Source organism: Sorex fumeus, unplaced genomic scaffold (assembly GCF_029834395.1).
Source record: "Sorex fumeus unplaced genomic scaffold, SorFum_2.1 ptg000058l, whole genome shotgun sequence".
Taxonomy (NCBI): domain Eukaryota; kingdom Metazoa; phylum Chordata; class Mammalia; order Eulipotyphla; family Soricidae; genus Sorex; species Sorex fumeus.
This window is the reverse complement of record NW_026606115.1, coordinates 16960549-16984124: the sequence shown is the minus strand read 5'-3', so window position 1 is coordinate 16984124 and position 23576 is coordinate 16960549. Positions and strand designations below refer to the sequence as shown.

Below are 23576 nucleotides of genomic sequence, written 5' to 3'. Positions count from 1 at the left end.
TTTTCTTTTCCTGTCTTAATCATTTATATTCATGTATGAATCTATTGAATATTCATGTTTCCTAATTTCTTCCCTGTTATCACTTAGAAATTGCTCAATATCATTATATATAAATTTCACGTTTGTTTCTTATAACCATGTAAGGTAAAGGTAAAGGCCCTCCCGTTGATCGTCGATTTGCTCGAGCGGGCCCAGTAACGTCTCCATTGGAGACTTTGTTGTTACTGTGTCTGGCATATCGAATACTCTCGGTAGCTTGCCGGGCTCTCCGAGAGGGGCGGAGGAATCGAACTCGGGTCGGCCATGTTGGCCGCTTGTAAGGCGAACGCCCTACCGCTGTGCTATCGCTCCAGCCCATGTACTACACAAATATATGTACTACACAAATATATGAAGGCATCTTTCAGATAACTTCCTGAGCTTAGATATTTAGGTAGCTATCTATACAGTTGTAAACAATACTATCTGTGTATATGTATGTTCATAACATTGTAAGTTTATGTTCTCACAATGTTGTAAATATGTTCTCACAATGTTGTAAATAATTCAGCATATTACTATGTTGAAGGGCATATGCATAGCATAGTTTAGCACATGTTTTAAAATTCTTCTCTGTGGCAAAATATACCATTTTTCAGTCAACTGTAATGTGTGAAATATCCTGTGTCTTTGCAAATAAAAAGAATTGCCAATATTTTGAATTTTTGCCAGCCTTGTGAGAGTATCAGTGTAGTTTTTCTTTTTTTGTCTTTTTTTTTCTTTACCATCCCACCACCAGTTCCCTTTCTCCACCCCCACCAATCCCAGTATCCCTCCCACCCCCCATCCCCCATCCCACCCTGCCTCTGAGGCAGGACACTCCCTTTTGTTCTATCTCTCCTTTTGGGTTATAAAATCAATACCCAAAAGTTCATGGCTTTCCTATACGCAAATAGTGAGAGAGAAGAAAATGACATGAAGAAAACAATCCCATTCACAATTGTATGTCAGAAAATCAACTACCTAGGAATTACTTTAACTAAGGAAGTAAAGGACCTGTACAAAGAAAACTACAAAACGCTGTTTCTTGAAATAAAAGAGGGCACAAGGAAATGGAAAAATATTCCCTGTTCATGGATCGGGAGAATTAATATTGTCAAAATGGCAATACTTCCCAAAGCACTGTACAAATTCAATGCGATCCCTATTAGGATACCCATGACATTCTTCAAAGAAATGGAGCAAACACTCCTGAAATTTATATGGAACAATAAGCCCTCTTGAATAGCTAAAGCAGTTCTTGGGGAAAAGGAAATGGGAGGAATTAACCTCCTGAACCTAAAACTCTACTACAAAGCAGTAATAATTAAAACAGCATGGTACTGGAACAAAGGCAGAGCTGCACACCTATGGAACAGGGTTGAATATACTGACATCTCCCCTCAAACATATGATCATTTAATCTTTGATAAAGGGGCAAGAAATGCAAAGTGGAGTAAAGAAAGCATTTTTAACAAATGGTGCTGGCAAAACTGGACGACTACATGTGAAAAACTAGGCTTAGATCTCTGCCTAACACCATGTACAAAAGTAAGATCAAAATGGATTAAAGACCTCAACATAAGACCGGAATCCATAAGGTACATCGAAGACAAAGTTGGAAAAACCCTCCATGACATTGAAGCTAATGGTATCTTCAAAGATGTCACGCCACTGGCCAAGCAAGTGAAAACAGAGATAGACAAATGGGACTATCTTAAACTAAGAAGCTTCTGCACCTCAAAAGAAACAGTGACCAAAATACAAAGACAATCTACAGAATGTGAAAGGATATTCTCCAAATACACATCCGACAAAGGGTTGATATCAAGGATATACAAAGTACTGGTTGAACTCCACAAGAAGAAATCATCCAACCCCATTAAGAAGTTGGGCAACGAAATGAACAGAGACGTTCTCAAAGAAGAAATATGAATGGCTAAAAGGCACATGAGAAAAATGCTCTACATCATCAGCCAACAGGGAGATGCAGATCAAAATAACAATGAGATATCATTTCACACCACAGAGACTGGCCCACATTCAAAAGAACAAAAGCAAACTGTGGTGGCGCGGATGTGGCGAGAAAGGGACCCTCCTTCACTGCTGGTGGGAATGCCGACTGGTTCAACCCTTTTGGAAAAGAGTATGGACGACTCTCAAAAAATTAGAAATTGAGATCCCATTTGACCCAGCAATACCACTCCTGGGAATATACCCTGGAGAGGCTAAAAAGTATTGTCGAAGTGACATCTGTACTTGTTTGTTCATTGCAGCACTGTTTACAATAGCTAGAATATGGAAAAAACCTGAGTGCCTGAGAACAGATGACTGGTTAAAGAAACTTTGGTACATATACACAATGGAGTACTATGTATCAATTAGAAAAAATGAAGTTATGAAATGTACATACAAGTGGTACTACATGGAAAATATTATGCTAAGAGAAATGAGTCCGAAAGAGAGGACAGACATAGAAAGATTCCATTCATCTTGGTAACATAAAGTAACAAAATAAGAGACTAACACCCAAGAACAGCTGTGATAAATACCAGGTTGTTCACTCCATGGCTTAGAGGCCAGCTGCACACTCTAGGGGTAAAGGCAGCTTAGATAGAGAAGGGAGCACCAAATAAAGGGTGCTGGGAAGATCTGCCCAGCATGGGAGATGCCTGCTGAAAGTAGTCTATGGACCGAACATGATTGCCACTCAATGTCTTCTGCAGATGAAAACTAATTTAAGTATGTGACTGGAGGAATAGTACAATGGGTTAGGCACTTGTCTAGCATACAGCCAACCTGGGTTCGGTATTGTTACCTGATACCTGAAAAGAGTGATCTCTGAGCTCAGAACCTGGAGTAAGCCTTGAAAACAGTTTTGTGTGGCCTAGAAAACAAAGTAATTTAACTTATTTAGATATATAGCATAGGTCGATTTAGATGTATAGCATTGATCATATAGAGCCAAGATCATGAATGCTTCTGATTTTGGTATGTTATGATTCCTGTATTTATTTTTAAAGTTAGATCACAAACATGCTTATCTAAAATTACCTCCTCAAATATTGACTGTTTTCTTAACAAGCTTGCAATCTTATTAGGTAAAAGCCTATTTATTTCAAAGTTTGCAATCTTTCTTGGTAAAAACCTATTAGAATAGCATGTGAAAATATGGTTTTTTTGGTGTGTCTTAACAGTATACTAAGGATTGGGTTTTCCCCCCTTTTATTTAAACACTTTGGTTTTCAACGTTGTTCATGATACATTTGTTATAGGCACTCAATATTCCAGCACTTATCCCAATACCAGTGTAATCTTCCTTCTACCATGTCCCTATTTTTCCAACATCTCCCTATCGCAGTAGCACAAAATAATTTTACTTATATTACTTGTTACACTAATGGCTAATGAAATTACCAAAAAATACTTAAGTAAAAATATTTGTGAAAATTATTATATCTCACCATGGATCAGTAAATTCTTGTCTGAGTGTTTACTAAACTTTCTTTTGCTAATTGAGCCTTCTGTGTTATTGATTTTGTTTATTAAGCTTAGTGGGCTTCTATGTCACTTTCCCATCTAATTTGGTGTGCTCCTACTAGGATTCCAGTATTGTATAATTTGGAGGGGATCACACAGTCTCAAATGTACACACATGCTCCAGAAACTCCAGAATATTTAACTGGGCTATGAGTTAACATAGTGGTGGTTATAGGATGTTGGTGTGGCTTCCAGGAATTCTGGAAGTACGTGTGGGAGGGGGAGACTGTCCACTTCCAGGCCAAGAAAACCCCAGAGTTCTTTTTTATTGAATCACCATGAGATACAGTTACAAAGCTTTCACATTTGAGTTTCAATCATACAATGATCGAACACCCATCCCTCCACCAGTGCACTTTTTCCACCACCAGTGTCCCCAGAATGCCCCTTTTCCCAATCCTCCCCCTGTCTCTCTAGTACACAATTTCCCCCATACTCTCTCTTCTTTTGGACATTGTGGTTTTCAGTATAGATACTGAGAGGCTATCACGTTTGGTCCTTTATCTACTTTCAGCACACATCTCCCATCCCAAATGATTCCCTCAACCATCATTGACTTAGTGATCCCTTCTCTATTCTAGTTACCTTCTCCCCCAGTTCATGAGGCAGGCTTCCAACTATGGAGCAATATTTCTGGGCCTTGTGTCTACTGTCCTTGGGTGTCAGTCTCATGTTATTTTATATTCCACAAATGAGTGCAGTCATTTCTGACTCATTTTACTTAGCATGATAACTTCATAGTTCTTAGCCTAAAGACCGATGTACCAGGAATATTTGGCAGGTTGGTGTCTGCAGAAGCTGTTGTGAGGAAGTGAGGTTGGACTGTTGGCATGGCAGCCATTTTGAGGTTCTGAGTATGGCTACTATATCTTCAGCATGTCAGGTATGCAGTCCATCCTCCTCCTGACTTTCTCCAGAATTATCAGCCTGTAGAAAAGCTTACCAGTAGATTTTTGCAGCTTGTTGAACTCAATTTTAATTGTGAATCTCTAAAGATGGCTTATGGATGAGTTTATAAGGCAGCAGTTGTAGAATGTCTCAGCACTGTTTTTCTGTTTATAATGCTCACAGTACTCTGCTTATCTTATGTCATTTATCTCATTTGATAATTATCTATTTGTACATTATTGCTCTACTAATTTACTTAGTTTTCTAAAGATAAAAAGGTAAAGGCCCTCCCATTGATCATCGATTTGCTCGAGCGGGCCCAGTAACGTCTCCATTGGAGACTTTGTTGTTACTGTGTTTGGCATATCGAATACGTCACGGGGAACTTGCCAGGCTCTGCCGTGCGGGTGAGATAGATACTCTCGGTAGCTTGCCCGGCTCTCCGAGAGGGGCGGAGGAATCGAACTCGGGTCGGCCATGTTGGCTGCGTGCAAGGCAAACGCCCTACCGCTGTGCTACCGTTTTCTAATCTCCTTTTTATGCTACAGAATTGTCTAGGGAGACTTTGCCCCCCTCTAGAGTAGACCATGTTCTCTCTTGAATAACTCTCTCTTTCTCTCCCCACATTTCTCTAAATGTCTTTCAATAAAACTATTTTGCTTCATTAAAAATCTGGAGTGATAAGATAGTAAATAGTATCAGAATACAAATAATAATTTGCACTAATCCAGTTCTGTTATCTCTTATCTCCAAGAGAATCTAAATGCCATTTAGGATAGTTTTCTAATGTAGGACTGCAGCAATAGTACAATGGGTAGGGGATTTGCATTGCATGTGACACTCCAACTGGTCCTCAGAGCCCACTAAGAGTGATCTCTAAGCATGAGTGGAAGTAAGCCCTAAACATTGCCAAATGTGGGTTCCTCCCAAAGATTCTGTTAAGGGTCAAAGAGGTAGTATAACAGGTAATGTGTCAACCTTGCTTTGATCTCCAGCTTTCACGTGTCCAACCTTGCTTTGATCTCCAGCACTCCATATGGTTCCCTCAAACTGCCAGGAGTAAGTCCTGACACAGAGCCAGGAGTAAGCCCTGAACACAGTGTGATCCAAAAGCAAACAAAATATCCTATTTATTTAATGCTATTAAAGCATGTAGCAATGTCCTTCATAAAAGTATTTCAATTTAGTGTTTGTCCATGTTTGTCTAGATTAGGTACCCAAATAGTTCTTTTGCCTGATAACCTGAGCTTTTAAATTTTGAGACTCATTTGGATTGTTTTCTTTATAAGCATCCTGAAAACCTAGCATATTTCTTCTTGTAACTTCTCATATGACTCACCTCTTTTCATCAATTTTTTCTTTTCCTACTGAAAAAAATAGGATAATGAAAACTGAACTGTTCCTTTAACAAAGCACTTTTGGTTTTTTAGAACATAATGTTTTTCATCAAGGAAAGTAATTAATTGTTAGTATTGGTGAATTACATGTTGTGTTCATATTTTAATATGAATATATTTAGTTACAGATTTTTACAAAGTGGTAACTGCTCCTTTGTTTTAAAGGCTTCTAATCTGAGTAATTTGTTTTTGTACAACTTGGTATTTTAAAAAATACTTTTATGACTGCAAGAAGAAAATATTTCCTCATTACAGACAATTTGGCAAAATATCTTGACTTTTGTTGAAAATTTGAAATCAAATGGGACCCTCTCTTGAAATACTAGACAAATCAATAAATTTTATTCTAATTCTGCCTCTGATACTAACTGACCCTTCATTTCTCATGTTTAAAATGATAGAGAGGGTCCCTTTCTCGCCACATCCACGCCAACACAAGTTGCTTTTGTTCTTTTGAATGTGGGCCAGTCTCTGTGGTGTGAAATGATATCTCATTTTTTTAAAATTTATTTATTTATTGAATCACTGTGGGAAAAGTTACAAAGCTTTCAGGTTTAAGTCTCGGTCATGCAATCATCAAACACATTTCCCTTCACCAGTAGTTATTTTTCACCAAGAAGAACCCCTATATACCCCCCCAACCCTCCCAATGCCTGTGAGGCAGATGATTTCTAGTTAACACTCTATCTACTTTGATTAGATCCATTGTTTTGAAAAAAGACGCACCATTATTATTTAGAGTTTACACACCCAAATCAGACCAGTTGGAAAGACATTGTGAAATAATTTGTTTCTACAGCTGGTTACAAGAATCAAATGATGACGCGCAGCCGCTAGTGCAGCTGCCCGATTTTGGATTTCTGATATGTATGGACGATTCTCAAAAAATTATAAATTCAGCTCCCATTTTACCCAGCAGTGCCACTCCTGGGCATATACCCCGGAGAAGCAAAAAAGTATAGTCGAAGTGACATCTGCACTTGTTTGTTCATTGCAGCACTGTTTACAATAGCTAGAATATGGAAAAAAACCTGAGTGCCCGAGAACAGATGACTGGTTAAAGAAACTTTGGTATATCTACACAGTGGAGTACTGTGTAGCTGTTAAAAAAATGAAGTCATGAAATTTACATACAAGTGATACTACATAGAAAATATTATGCTAAGCGAAATGAGTCAGAAAGAGTGGGACAGACATAGAAAGATTGCATTCATCTCGGTAACATAAAGTAACAAAATAAGAGACTAACACCCGAGAACAGTTGTGATAAATACCAGATTGTTCACTCCATGCCTTCGAGGCCAGCCGCACACACTAGGGGTAAAGGCAGCTCAGATAGAGAAGGGAGCACCAAATAAAGGGTACTGGGAAGATCTGCCCAGGATGGGAAATGCATGCGGAAAGTAGACTATAGACCGAACATGATTGCCACCAAATGCCTCTTCTGCAAAGCACAGCACTCAAAAGGAGAGAGAGAGAGAGAACAAAAGGGAGTGCCCTGCCACAGAGGCAGGGTGGGATGGGGGATGGGGGTGGGAGGGATACTAGGATTGGTGGGGTGGAGAATGGGCACTGGTGGTGGGATGTGTACTCGATCATTGTATAACTGAAACCCAAGATCAACAACTTGTAAGTCTACAACTGTACCTCATGGTGTTTCTGTAATAAAACAAAAAATAAAAATTAAAAAAATAAAAAATAAAATGATAGAGAAAGCTTAGATAATTTTGAATACTCCCTACAAGACTCTGGAAACATTATTTTACTAATTTATTCTAAAGAAATAGCCATACCTCTTTATGGATTGTAATAGAATATCAAATAATGGTTATGACAAAAGATAACTTAAAATTTTTAATCTCCCAAATAGAGATTCGTGTTAAGAGTAGGCAGGCTGAAGATAACTTCTGTTTTGAATTAAATTAATGTATTCTAAGCATTTCTGAGTTCTTCAGCTGATCTTCTTGGTCCTATCTTGGCATTAAAATCTGTCTGAGTTCATCATGTCGACCAAGACCATCCATGGTAACGCACAGTTCCAGAATGCCGAATCTAAACGTTGGACATGAGAGTCTCCCGGTGGACGGTTCCACAATGAAATAGACCACATCCTATTCAATCGATGGTTTTGCCTGACGATGTCGATGTTGTCCCTAAATTCCAAACAGGATAGGACCACTGTCTGCTTTGTGCAAAATTCTACTTCACAGAGTGGGGAGAAAGGGCTACAAAGTTTAAAAAGAGAATTCCCAGAATGACCACCAACTGGGAGCTCTTTGGCACAATTCCTGCAACATGGGAAGATGCCATTGTTGATAACATTGATGAGGAATACGATTGAATGGTTCAACACCTCCATGATTGTGCGAGGAATGCCAAGAGAGAGATCGCCACAAAAAAATGCCTGTCTTTGAAAACTCTCGAGCTTATTTGCCAACGTGATTTGGCGCACGCCTCAGGCAACTGCAAGCGAACGTCGGAGCTCACAAAGCAGTGCAGAGATGCGATCAAGGAAGACCTCAGAGAGAAGAGCAGAAGTGCTGGTAGATATGGGAGAAGCCGGGAAAAGCATTCATAATGCCCGCCTGTCCGCCAATTACAAGACAACTATGAGTGCCCTCCGACATCCTGATGGATTTATCACATCTTCGAGAAGGGCAATGGAGAAGATTATCCATGACTTCTGCTCAGATCTCTTCGATAGCCATGTTCACCTGCCCACATACCAAATTCCACAGGATGGATATGTCATTCCCAATGTTCTCCCTTCCGAAATCTGACATGCCATTTCGTCGGTAAAGAAACAAACAGCACCCTGCCCAGGCATGGTCAAATCTGATCACCTGAAGAACCTGCCGTCAGTACTCATCAATACGCTGGCTTGGCTCTTCACACGCTACCTGTCTGAATGCAAGGTTCTGTCCCAATGGAAAACCAGCAGGACTGTACTAATGTGCAAGAAGGGAGACATCCACGACATTGGCAACTATCGCCCAGTCTGCCTATTGTCTGTCATCTGCAAGCTGTTCACTTGAGTCATCCTGAATAGGATTGGCAGAACACTAGATGAAGGACAACCATGCCAGCAAGCTGGGTTCCGCAAAGGATTCAGCACCATCCACCATATCCACACTATAACCAAGCTCATTGAGGTTTCTCAGGAGTTCAAAATGCCGCTCTGTCTAATGTTGATTGATTTAAAGAAGACCTTTGATTCTGTTGAAATGGAAGCGGTCATTGAATCCCTAGCCATTCAGGGCATTCAAACTCAGGATCCTCCATGAGCTGTGTTACGGATTCACTACCAGGATCTCACCATTCTTCAAAGAAGTGATCATTGATGTCAAGAGAGGGGTTCGGCAGGATGATACCATTTCACCGAAACTCTTCAGTGCCACCCTCGAGAACATCATGAGACGACTGGAAGGGGAAGGAATGGGAGTGAAGATAGATGGTCGGCAACTACACCACCTCCGCTTTGCTGATGACATTGCTTTAATAACACCAAACATTAGCCAAGCTGCAGAAATACTGGCCGACTTTGACCATGAGTGTGGAAAGGTCGGACTACAGCTGAATCTTACAAAGACCATGTTTATAAGAAACAGCCTCATTCCTGACACTCCTTCAGTCTCAACGGAACGACCATCTCCGAATGTAAGTTATGTGTACCTAGATCGAGAAGTCAACATGATGAATGACCTGGCACCTGAGTTGTGCAGGAGGAAGAGAGCGGCTTGTAATGCCTTCAAGAGTGTTGAAGAAATAGCTAAGAAGACAAAGAACCTCTGGCTCTGGGCACATCTCTTTGATTCCCCTGTTCTCCCTGCATTAACATATGCCTCAGAGACTTGGGCCCTACGCAAACAGGATGAGAATGCTATTCGGGTCTCCCAAAGAGGAATTGAAAGAGCTATGCTTGGAGTATTACGTTTCGCTCAAATGAGAGAAAGAATCCTGAGTTCTGACCTCCATAGACGGTCAAGAATTAGGGATGCTGTCTTGTTTGCCAAGGCATCAAAAATCAGATGGGCTGGAGACGTAATGAGATTTGGAGACGACCGCTGGACTAGAGCCGTTACCGACTAGATTCCACGGGACATCAAAAGACCACATGGCTGCCCACCTACCACATGGTCAGACTTCTTCATCAAGATTATGAACGATTGGTTTGAGGCTCTTCGTGTTCCTAGAACAAACAGACGCCATTGGGTTATACTAGCACGCAACAGGGACAAATGGAGATGTTACTGGCGCCCGCTCGAGCAAATCCACAATTAACAGGAAGTCAAGTGATCAAGTGATCAAGCATTTCTGAGATTCACGAGAGCAGTCACTGTGTTATTTATGTAAGTTTTGCGGGGAGGGTTTTGGACGAAACCTGGCTATACTCAGGGGTTATTCCTGACCCTGCATTCAAGAAGTACTCCTGGTGATGCTTGAGGAACCATATGGGATTCTGGAGATTGAACCCGGATCTGCCATGTGCAAGGCAAGCACCCTATCCATTCTACTATCACTCATATGCATATGTTTTAAAAAGCACAGCTAATAGTTTCTTTCCTTATCCCTTTTGATGTAAAGAACCAGTTTCTTGAGGACAAAAATCTGCAAATCTTTTTTATCAGTACATTTTTGTTTACTTTCTACCATTGTTCTAGATCAGTATGTGGGTCTTACTGCTGTCCTTCTCAAATGGAAAATGGGAAAGAAATGCAACAAAATAATTTTTTCTCAAACAAAGCTCCTTTATTTTCTTTTTTTTATTATTTTTTTTATTTTTTTATTTTTATTTATTTTTTTATTTATCATTTTTTTTTATTAGTGAAACACCATGAAGTATACTTATAGACTCACAAATTTTTGTGCTTGGGTTTCAGTTATACAATGATCAAGTACCCATCCCTCCACCAGTGCCCATCCTCCCCCACCACGGGTCCTATCATCCCTCCGACCCCCCATCCTTCCCCCCCCCCCCGTCCCACCCTGCCGCTGTGGCAGGGCATTCCTCCCTGTTCTCTCTCTCTTCTTTTGGGTACTGTGTTTTGCCAGAGAGGCATTGAAAGCTCCTTTATTTTCAAAGGCCAGAATGTAGAGTGTGAAATGGAGGGAGCATGTGGAGAAACTGCTCACTTTCGTATCACATGAGTTTTACATTTTTTTTCTTAACAGTACTCCCATACCTTTACTGTTTGATCTACCTAGGCATTAATAACATCTGGGATCATCTTATGAGAACCCGAGGTAACAAAGTGTTCATGCTTATTGAGGGTCTTCATGCATCTCTTAATCCTATAACTCTGTACATGTAGGGTCTTATAAGCATAACTAAAAATAAATTTCTCCCAAAATGAAACAGGACTCCAATTACCTAGGTATCATGACCCACAGTTTCATAAGCACATACCAGTACTGACCACACACATTTTTAAATTGGCTCTGGGTCCTGACATTAAGTATGGTTCAGTCTTGCCACTTTTTTTTTAGATTTTTATTAGTGAAACACCATGAGGTACAGTTGTAGATTTACAAATTTTTGTGCTTGGGTTTCAGTTATACAGTGATCGAATACCCATCCCTCCACCAGTGCCCATTCTCCACCACCACTGATCCCAGTATCCCTCTAACCCCCCATCCCCCATCCCACCCTGCCCCTTGTTCTCTCTCTCCTTTTGGGTGCTGTGGTTTGCAAAAGAGGCATTGAGTGGCAATAATGTTCGATCTAGAATCTACTCTCAGCATGCATCTCCCATCCTGGGAGGATCCTCCCAACACCTTTATTTAAGTCTCAGAACTTATTGCTTCAGAGATAGAAGAATGCAAGCTTTCTGGGGCCCAGGAAATGCATTCTACAACTTGCTCATCTTCTCGAAGTTCAGCATTGCATTCTTTGTTGCTGCAACCCACACATGAATGGAATGGTCATTGGAACAGATGACTGCAGATGTGAGTGCTGTCCCAATTTGGCCACACAATATGCACCCATTTTCAGTGTTCTGTGAATGTTTTCACAGAGAAACCATTATGGATTTTCTACATTTTTATAGTTTTATCCCTTGAGGCAGATCTCAGATCTCTTCAAATATTGCTATTTGATCTCCATTTTGTGTGATGTCTACTGAAAAATCATGTGATCACGGCTATGCATGATTCTGATGCGTTCGAAGTCTTAACAGTCCCATAGTTTAATGGTCATATATGCATAACAGGAAGCCAGAAGTTTACTACTGTGGTAAAATGAAATACCCTGTAGAGTCTGTATGCTTCTTAAGCCTTTGTTCAGAGGGGCTGGAGTAATATTAAGATAGAAATATGGTTTCAGTTGTCTTGCATGCAGACAGTCTGAGTTTGGTCCCTAGAACAACCATATGGACCTTGAGCACCAACAGGAATGATCCCTTAGTACAGAACCAGAAATACTACTTGAGCATTGCCGGGTATGGCTCAACAAAGCAAACAAAATTTGTTCAAAATATCCAATCTCATAATCCCACACCTGTACATCTTTTGAAACAGAGAGCATAACACTGAACACAGGTTGAAAATGATTCAAGTGACCTGACTCTTACGCCACTCAATGCATATTTTTCTAGTGAGCAGGGAATTCGTTCTCTTGGATCTTATTTTTGACTAAGAGATTCACCTGACTTAAAATCATTTGCTTCATTTAGCTTTGATTCTATTTCCATAACCTTCACTTACAAGTTAATAACAGATGTCTTTTTTCCCAAAAGACCCAAATACTTATTATTTAATTCTTCATTATTTTCAAATTCACCTTCTTTTAAAAATAGCTGTATATGCCTCTTCTTAGACATTTGAATAAAGATAGTCTGTTGTAGCTTGATTTAGTTCATATCATTGTCTCTGGAACAGCTCCATTAATGGTATGTGCCTTGGGAAATCAAAAATGTATTGTGATTCCTGGATTTATAATTAAATATGGTTTCTGTGCAGAAGGAAGTCATTCACAAATGAATACAATGGGTAGCCAGTAGATACTGAACAAGTAAAGTTCATTCCACTGGATCTCTGCACAGCACCTCAGCAGAAACTCCTTAGTCCATCACTCCCGTCCACTGATTGGGAGGGAGAAGAAGGTGGAGAGGAGGAAAGAGATGAAGAAGGGGGGAAGGGAAAATGGAGGAGGAGGATGTCGTGCTGGGCCTGGTAAGGAGTGTTCCACTTTAAAACATAAAGGATGGGATGGTGATGTTCTTCCATATAGAGATAATTTTTTGTCATTGCATGTAGAGATGATTTTTTTCCTTCCATGCATATTGGGTGTTGAATCATTTCCTGACATGGTTTGAATGTTTTATTAATGTGATAATTCTTTAACCCTGTGTATAAATGTCATAATTAGAGTGAAAGGGAAAAGCCACGAGGAAGTCAGTTTTAGGGACTGTCTTGGCACAAACTACTGGATACTTTTCCTTTTGTCATGTCCTCCCTTCTTTATTAACATCTTGCCTCCTTGTAACTTTGAGATGAATTACCCACTGAAGAGCTGTTTGGATTTTCCCTTTTAGGATAACTATAAGACAAAAGGCAGGGATGTGATCTAATTATGAAAAATATTTTTGCTGAGTCCTCCCTAAATTAGCATAAATAGAGGGGTTCCTCTATTCATTCAACCCAAACTGGCCAAACTGTGACAGATAAAACAATCTATTATCATCTGCATCCCTCTTTCATCTCTTCCCATTATGTTTTAAGTTAAATTTAATACTTAAAATTTGCATGTCCTGATAAGATGTCCTGATAAGATGTCCTGATAAGATGTCGCGCGGCCGCAAATGCGGCCACGCGGTTCCGGGAGCTGGATTTTATAGTCTCTGAGTCTTGGCCGTTGATGGGATTACACGGCGCCAGGGGGCCAGGTGGTGGGTGTGACCCCCGCCTACTGGAATTTGGAGGATCTGGGTGGAGGATGCTAGACTCCAATCCGAGTAGGCTGGGAGATCTCGGCCCCGGAACCCGCGTGGATTTGTCCCTCTGCCAGTACCTTCAGGTGTGCGGAGAGTGGTCTCAGCATGGTGGTGGCTGGTCCTGGAGGTCTTCGACTGCCGGAGCCCTGGTCGGGGCGGGGAGGAAGCTCAACCCGCTCCCCTCCAATGGGCCCCCGGCGAGGAACAGCCAGGCACAGGGGCAGACTGCACTGTTCTCGTCCGGGAGCTGGATTTTATAGTCTCTGAGTCTTGGCCGTTGATGGGATTACACGGCGCCGCGGGGCCAGGTGGTGGGTGTGACCCCCGCCTACTGGAATTTGGAGGATCTGGGTGGAGGGTGCTCGACTCCAATCCGAGTAGGCTGGGAGATCTCGGCCCCGGAACCCGCATGGATTTGTCCCTCTGCCATCTTATCAGGACATCTTTTATGACATCTTATTATCTCGTTCCTACTTTGGACAAACTTGCAGGCTATCGAATGTAGCCTGCCCACAGGGCAGAGTCTGGCAAACTCCCCGTGGCATACCAAATATGCCAAATACCAGTAACAATGATGGGTCTTATTCTCCTAAAAAGCCTTGAATATAATCTCAGGGTTAGGATGAAAGAGACGTTACTGGGGCCTGCTCGAGGCAATCGACGAATAACAGGATGATGAAATGAAATGAAAATGAAAATTTGCATAATTTTCAGTATATGAGTATTGTTTATTTATTGTTGCTTGGGCTGGAGCAATAGCACAGCAGGTAGGGCATTTGCCTTGCACGTGGCCGACACAGCTGATTCGAGTTCGATTCCTCCAGCCCTCTCGGAGAGCCCAGCAAGCTACCGAGAGTATCTCGCCCGCACATTAAAGCCTGGAAAGCTACCCGTGATGTATCCGATATGCCAAACACAGTAACAAGTCTCACAATGTTCCTGGGCCCGCTCGAGCAAATTGATGAACAACGGGAGGACGGTGACAGTGACAGTGATTGTTGCTTATTGTAGAATCAGATAAGACTGATTATATTCCTTTTTTGTTGATTTTTCCCTAGTGTCTCTAATTGTATTTCTTTTATAATGTAAATATAGTGCTCTTGATTTTTTATTTCAAAAACTGTGCATATAGTTCTTTCACCACAACCCTTGGAGAAGTGTCTTAACCAGTCTACTATCTGTGATTCCTTGTACCACATATGGTCTGCTGAACATTGCTAGGACTGATCCTCAAGCACAGAACTAAGTGTAAGCCCCTATCACTTCTTTTGGGTGGACAAACCCTTCCACCCCACAATATCTATATTCATTAGCCAGACCTGTGATTTTCTTGAAAACCAAAACTTTTATCATTATGAAATGGCCCTTTTGTAGTGCTTTATGCTTTAGTCTGTTTGTCTGAAATTAATATAGCTATACCAAATTCTTTATTATTTTCTTATATAATTTTAATCTTTAATTTTAAACTTTTTGTATAACCTATTTTTACATATGATAAATAGCATACATGATACATTGCACTATGTTTTATACATTCTAATATTCTTGTCTCCTATGTATTTTTGTCAATGAATGTGCCTACATAACATTTTGGTGACAGGATTTTCAGAAAATTAAAACAAAGTATAATGAATACAGTGTGTTTTCCCTGTAGATTTAAAACTTATTATCATTTTGCCTGATGTATTGAGTTTGAACGCCCTGTTTGTCTAGGGCTTCAATGACCGCTTCAGTCTCAAAAGAATCAAAGGCCTTCTTTAAATCATTGAATGTTAGACAGAGCGGCATCTTGAACTCCCAAGAAAAATCAATTAGCTTGGTTACCCTGTGGATATGGTCAATCATGCTGAATGCTTTTTGGAACCTGGCTTGCTCACATGGTTGTCTTTCATCTACTGTTCTGCTGATCCTATTCAGGATGACTTGAGTGAACAGCTTGTAGACGACAGACAACAGGCACATTAGGTGATAGTTGCCAGTGTCGTGGATGTCACCCTTCTTGTACAGTAGAATAGTCCTACTAGTTTTCAATTGTGATGGGACCTTGCATTCATACTGGTAACATGTGAAGAGCCGAGCCAGTGCATTGATGAGTACTGACGATAGTTTCTTCAGGTGTTTGGGTCTGACCTTGTCTGAGCCGGGTGCTTTTCGCTTCTTTACCTATGAAACAGAGTGTTGAATTTCGGAATGTAGAACATTGGGAACTACATATCCATCCTGCAGAATTTTTATGTGGGCAGGTGGACGTGGCTATCAAAGAGATCTGGGTAGAATTCATGGATTATATTCTCTGTTGTCCTTCTTGAAGATGTGATAGATCCATCAGGACGTCAGAGGGCAGTCATCTTGGTCTAATAGTTGGCAAAGGACAGGGAGGCATTGTGAATGCCTTTCCTGGCCTCTGCCGCTGCAGCCAGCACTGCTGCTCTTCTCTCTTTGACGTCTTCCTTTATTGCTTCTCTGCACTGCTTTGCGAGCTCAGACATTGAGGCTCGCGCCAAGCCATGTTGACAAATGAGCTCGAGAGTGTTCGAAGACAGGCATCTTTTAGTGGATTTCTCTCTCTCGATGTTCCTCGCACTATCATGGAGGTGCTGAACCAGTCAATCCTATTCTTTGTCAATGTCGTCAACGATGGCATCTTCCCATGATGCCATAACAGTGCCAAAGAGCTCCCAGTTGGTGGTCGTTCTGGAAGTTCTCTTCTTAAACTTTTCAGCACTTTTTCCAGCTCCCTGAAGTAGAATTTTGCAAGAAGTGGATGGTGGAACAATCCCATTTGGAATTTTGGGACAACAGCAACATCGGTCAGGCAAAACTGTCAATTGCATATGATGTGGTCAATTTTGTTGTGGAACTGTTCACCAGGAGATTTCCATGTCCAATGTTTAGATTTGGCATTCTGCAACTGTGAATTGCCACGGATGGTCTTGGTCAACATGATGAACTCAGACAATCTCTAACCCTGATCATTACATTCTAGGGTGTGGGCCCTGATGTGGAGTTCTTCAGGCGATCTTCTTGGTCCTCTTGGCATTAAAATCACTGACAATGATCTTGTAGAAGGTGTGGTCTTCTTTATAGAACTTCTCCAGCTCCATGTAGAACTTCTCAATTTCTTCTTCATCGTAATTGGATGTTGGTGCATAGTCAATGAAGATAGAAACTGCCGGCAGTGAGCCACATCTATTCAAGTGTTATTGTCCAATTGGGGTTGTTAGGCATTCAAATGAATCAATGCTCATAGCCTAGTTCATGTTGACAAGGACACTGACACCACTGACACCTCTTTTGTTGCATGTTCTGAGGAACAGTACTTCTCCAGTGTTGAAAATGGCGTGATGTAATCGACGCCTTCTTGTTTCTGTCAAACCAATGATGTCGTACTTGATCTTTGTGCTTGCACCATCAGGTCCTCAATGGATGCTTCCGATGCCATTGTATGAGTGTTGAAAGTACAGTCATTTTAGTCCTTCTTCATTTTGGCAGCCAAGTTAGGCCTTGAGATTTTATCAGCCTCTCCTTGTTCATCCTTCTTAATGCTGCTGTATTGGTACCTCTTTCAGGGTCAGGGGAATGAGACCCATTGTATTTACTGTATTTGACTTCTCGAATATGCCACGGATAGCTTGCCAGGCTCTGGCATGCAGGCGAGATACTCTAGGTAGCTTGCAGGGCTCTCCGAGAGGGTTGGAGACTTTAAGGGTGGCCTCTAATCGCCCTTGCAGCTGTTCCTATTGTTCAACATATATTTGAACCCCATCAGATATGCTGTGGTAATAATGAAAAATGGATATTAAGTGTCTTATGATGTGTTGGTCCGGAACGCGGCCTGAAGCATAGCAGCGGTTGGGTAGTGGAGGTAGTGGAGTTCAGCAAATGAGGTATTTATTGGGCGCCGACAGGGTGAGTCTTCTGGGTGTGATCCCTGGGTCGCTGGAGATTGGTGGAAGTAGGCAAAGGATCTTTGTTTCAGGATCCTCCGTGATTTGTATTATGGATTCAGCACCAGGATCTCACCATTCTACAAGTCAGTGATCATTGACGTGAAGAGAGGGGTTCGGCAGGGTGATACATTTTCAACGAAACTCTTTAGTGCCACCCTCGAGAATGTCATGCGACAACTGGAATGGGAAGGAATGGGAATGAAGATAGATAGTTGGCATCTACACCACCTCCACCTCGCTGATGACATCGTTGTATAACACCAAACATTAGTCAAGTGCCACAAATGCTGGTCGACTTTGACCGTGAGTGTGGAAACATCAGACTGCAGCTGAATCTCACAAAGACAATGTTTATGAGAAAAGGACTCGTTCCTGACGTTCTGTTCGCTCTCAGTGGAATGAAAATCTCCGAATGGAGCAGTTATGTGTACCTATGTCCAGAACTCAACATGGCACCTGAGTTTTGCAGGAAGAAGAGAACGGCATGAAACACCTTCAATAGTGTTGAAGAAATAGCTAAGAGGATGAACAACCTCCTGCTCTCTGGTTCTGAGCACCTCTCTTCGACTCCACCTTTCTTCCTGCATTAACATATGCTTCAGAGACTTGGGCCCTATGAAAACAGGACACGAATGCTATTTGGGTCTCCCAAAGCGGAATTGAAAGAGTTATGCTTGGAGTATCAGGCTTCACTCAAGTGAGAGAAAGAATCAGGAGTTCCGACCTCCGTCAACATGCAAAAATCCGGGATGCTGTCTCATTTGCCAAGGAGTCAAAAATCAGATGGGCTGGACACATAATACGATTTGTAGATGGCCGCTGTATTAGAGCAGTTATCAAGTGGATTCCAGAGGCCATCAAAAAATCGCGTGGCCACCCACCTACGATACAGTCAGATTTCTTCTTCAAGACCCTGAATGATCAGTTTGAGGCACTTTGTGTTCCTTTAGCGAGCAGATGCCTTTGTGCTACACTAGCATGCAACAGGGTTGAATGGAGACGCTACCTGCGCCTGCTCAAGCATTCCATGAGTAACGGTATTTCAAGTGATCAACTGATAATTTTGCCATGTTTTCCATATATTTTCATGTCTCTTACTCCATTATTTCTTGTGTGGTAATTATGTAATTTTGTGTTTTTGTTCACTTTTCATTACAGAATCATGTAAAGGTGATTTTTTGGACTGAAAAGGTATTTTGAAAGCGTGAGGGACCAGAGAAATAGTACAGCAGGTGCGATATTTGCCTTGCATGTCTGACCAAGGTTCAATCCCTGGCACCTCATGTGCTCCTCTGAGCACTTCCATAGGAACCTCTGAGCTAAAGCCAGGAGTAGCTTCTGAACATGTCTGCCCACAATCTGGAATGTGTTGCAAGAAATGTTTTCATAGATATTTCATGTTTCATACATTGTGAGAACTGTTTGGTTCTAGGTTCCCTTTTCAAGGATAAATGTAAAAAACTTAGAAAGTAGATATAGTTTCTTTCTTTGTAGGAAAAGCCATATTTATTTATTGTCCAGAATGATGAAGATAATATCTCAGGGAAAAGTTCAGACAAGTTTATTGGCATTATAAAAGTATATATATGAGTTCATTAAAGACTCAGTTTCTCATCTGTGATCATAATGCCCACATGTATGTTGACCATATTATGTTGTTCTCTTTAGATCAAGCTGTGAAAAATGAAGCTTGTGGTGTAATAAATTGTATGTTGTTCGTGATTAAAACAGTTTTTAAAATTTCAATTTGTATTTTATTGTTCATAAAATTAGGAGGGCTGGCTTGCAGTCTTTTTTTTTCCCTTTATTTTATTTTATTTTTTTTACAGTTGTAGATTTACAATTTTTTGTGCTTTGGTTTCAATTATACAATGATCAGATACCCATCCCTCCACCAGTGACCATTTTCCACCACCATGGATAATATCCCTCCCACCCCCATCCCCCCGTCCCCCCAGTCTCTGTGGCAGGGCAATCCCCTGTGTTCTCTCTCTCCTTTTGGGTGTTGTGGTCTGCAAAAGAGGCATTGAGTGGCAAACATGTTCAGTCCATAGTCTACTTTCGACATGCATCTCCCCTCCTGGGAGGATCCTGCAAATATCCTTTATTTGGTGCTCCCTTCTCTATCTGAACTGCCCTTTCCTCTAGGATACCCGGCTGGCCTCTAAGTTATGGAGTAATCCTCCTGGTGCTGATCTCAGCTATTCTTGGGTATTAATCTCATACTTTGTTACTTTAGATCCCCCAGATGAATGCAATCTTTCTATGTCTATCCCTCTCTTTCTGACTCATTTCGCTTAGCATGATACTTTCCATATTGTACCACTTGTATGTAAATTTCATGACTTCATCTTTTCTAACAGCTACATAGTACTCCATTGTGTAGATGTACCAAAGTTTTTTTAACCAGTCATCTGTTCTTGGGCATTCAGGTTTCTTCCAGTTTCTGGCAATTGTAAAGAGTGCTGCAATGAATAAACAAGTGCAGATGTCACTTCGACTATACATTTTTGCCTCTCTGGGATATATTCCCAGGAGTGGTATTGCTGGGTCAAATGGGAGCTCAATTTCTAATTTTTTGAGAATCGTCCATACTGTTTTCCAGAAGGGCTGAACCAGTGGACATTCCCACCAACAGTGAAGGAGTGTCCCTTTCTCGCCACATCCACTGGCTTGCAGTCTTAAGTGTGTTATAATGTGACAACCAAAGAGGAATTGAAAGAGCTATGCTTGGAATATCACGTTTCAGTTGAGAGAAAGAATCTGGAGTTCCGACCTCCATCGACGATCAAGAATCAGGGACGCTGTCTCATTTGCCAAGGCGTCAAAAATCAGATGGGCTGGACATGTAATGAGATTTGGAGATGACCACTGGACTAGAGCCGTTACCAACTGGATTCCAAGGGACGTCAAAAGACTGTGGTCGCCCACCTGGCAGATGGTCAGACTTCTTCATCAAGATCTTAAACGATCAGTTTGAGGCTCTTTGTGTTCCTAGAACGAACAGATGCCATTGGGCTACACTAGCACGTGACAGGGACAAATGAAGATGTTACTGGCACCCGCTCGAGCAAATCGACAATTAACAGGAAGTCAAGTGATCAAGTGATCAAGTGACTTGTAGTCTTCAAAGTAAGGATAATCTGAGATCCTTAACAGTTTTGACAAAATGCCCCTCCTACACTTTTTTTCTGCGCCAGGCTGTTTTAACTCGGGGTGTCCCAGAGTGGGGTGGGTGAGAGTCCCCCCCGACCCATGGGACTCAGCCCCAGAAGCCGACCACTACTACCCAACCGCCACCACACTCCAGGTCCCTTTCCAGACTGCGCGTGACATATTATAAGACTCTTCCTACCCATTTTCCATAATTACCACACCATATTTGATGGGGTTCATAAGCAGGCAACAAATAGAGCCCGGCAAGCTACCGAGAGCATCCCGTCTGCATAGGCAGAGCCTGGCAAGCCCCTTGTGGCATATTTGATATGCCAAAAACAGTAACAATGATAGGTCTCAATCCCCTGACCCTGAAAGTGCCTCCAATCGTTGGGAAAAGATGAGTAAGTAGAGGCTGCTAAAATATCAGGGCTGGGAGGAATAGAGACATTACTTGTGCCCACTCAAGTAAATTGATGAACAATGGGATGACAGTGGCGGTGATACAGTACACATTTTTTTTCATGACAATGATTTTTAACAGCTTCATTGCAATATTACATATTCACCCACTTAAAGTTCGCCGTTCTGCCATTTTAAAAATGTTTAATGTAATGCAATCATCAGCAAAGTCTTTTTTTGCACATTTTCATTAACTGCTAGAAAAGCCTAGATCCCTTACTTACATGGCCTTTCAATTCTTTAGGCCTGGCCAATAGCAAAACTAATTGCCATTTGTATAGGTTTGTTTATTCTGAACATTTTACATATGTTGAATAACATAAGATGTAAGATATTTTGTTTCTGACTTATTTCACTTAGCCTGATGTCATTCATGTGTGAATCAGTACTTTTTGCTGAATAATATCTCACTACTTATGCATATTACAGTTAGAGTTAAGTAATGTAAATGAATGGACATTTGGGTTGGTTTATGCTTCCGTAGTCCTTATGGGTTATGAAACTTAGAATATTCATGTAAATTGGGCTGGAGATAGATTGTAGAGCAGGTAGGGTACTTGCCTTACATGTTTTTGACCTGGGTTTGATTTTCAACACCCCATATGGTTCCCTGAGCACCTCTAGAAATGGTCCCTGAGGAGAAAGTCATGAACACCAATGTTTGTGGCCCCAAGACAAAATAAAACCAAAAATCCAAAGAATATTCATGTACGTGTTTATACTGTGGTTACGGTTTGTATTTTGCTTCAACATTTACTTAGGAATGGAAATGCTATATTGTATTTTAATTGCTTTATAATATACCAGCTGTTTTATAAAGCAAGTTGAACCACTTTTCATCCCCACTAGCAAAATGTAAGGACTTCTAGTTTCTCCATATTCTCATTAATAATTGTTATTGTCTTTTTAATGTAGCTATCTGGCTGTGTAATTTGTTTGTATTTTGCCTAGTACTAATGATGTTGAGCATCTTTTAAAATGTAAATTCATTTTATTTAAGTATTTTGGTTTGGAGTCCACATCCAGCGATGCTCAGGGGTTAATACTAGTTCTGCATTTAGGAATCAGTCCTGGCGGTGCTCAGGGAACCATGTGGGATGCTGGAGTGTGAACCTAGGTCGATTGCATGAAAAGCAAGCACCTTACCTTACTATCTCTCCAGCTCCCATTATCTGTCATTGTATTTAATTGACTTATGTTTTTTTTTAAGATCTAATATTTTGTACTTTAAAGATTTTGTTATTTGCTGCCCAAAGAGATAGTAGAGGGATTAAGATGTTTGTCTTGCACATGGGAACTCTGGTTTAATATCAGCAATCGCAAATAGTCTCCCAGGTATTGCCAGGGGTGATCTTTAAGCACATAAATTATCAAGAAAGTGCAAAAACAACTCATATCTTTTTGTTCTTTTATGTGTGCCTGTCTTTATAGTGTGTGTTGATATCTAAGTATTATATTGGTTTGCATTTCCCTGATGATTATTGATAGAGAGCATTTTATCATGTGCTTGCTTTTTGATCATTTGCATTTCTTCTTTGAGGAAGTTTCTATTCATATCTTCTTCCCATTTTTGATAGGGTTAGATATTAACTTTTTTGTAAAGTTATGCCCGTGCTTGGAAATTAACCCCTTATCAAATGAGTGATGGGCAAATAATTTCTCCCAGTCTGTAAAATGCCTTTGTATTTTGCTCACCTCTTTCTTAGAGGGGCAGAGGCTTCTTAATTTAATGTAGCCCATTTGTCTATCTTTGTTTCTTTTTCCTTGAACTATAGTGTTGAATCCTTAAAGATGCATCTAGCTTCAATGTTGTTCAGAGTTCTGCCTAAACTTTCTTCAGTGTAACTTATCGATACAGGTCTGATATCAAGATTTTAATCCATTTTGATTTGACAATTCTTTATGGTGTTAGAGGTCCGAGTTCAGTATTTTGCATGTGACCAACCAGTTTTCCCAGCAACATTTGTTGAAGATACTTTCCTTGCTTTACCTCATACTTTTTTGCTCCTTTATCAAAGATTAGCTTTCCATAAACCTGAATATCTATCTCTGGATTTTCAGTTCTATTCTACTAATCTGAGAGTCTGTCCTTATTCCATTACCACTTTGATTAAATTATCACAGCTTTGCAGTTCATTTTGAGGTTGTGGAGAGCAATGCCTTCCATTTCCCCCCTGGGATTGCTTTGGATAATCAGGGTGGAGGGGTGTGTGTTATTCCATTTAAATTTCAGG

The 23576-nt window shown here is 40.9% G+C and overlaps 1 protein-coding gene and 1 pseudogene across 1 annotated transcript in view; one reads left to right on the top strand and one right to left on the bottom strand.

The window, feature by feature from the left end:
• Positions 1-23576, top strand: part of COL4A5 (collagen type IV alpha 5 chain) — a 289563-nt gene that overhangs the window by 61263 nt on the left and 204724 nt on the right. The window lies entirely within an intron of this gene.
• LOC130034095 (platelet-activating factor acetylhydrolase IB subunit beta-like) lies at positions 11009-12725 on the bottom strand (annotated as a pseudogene).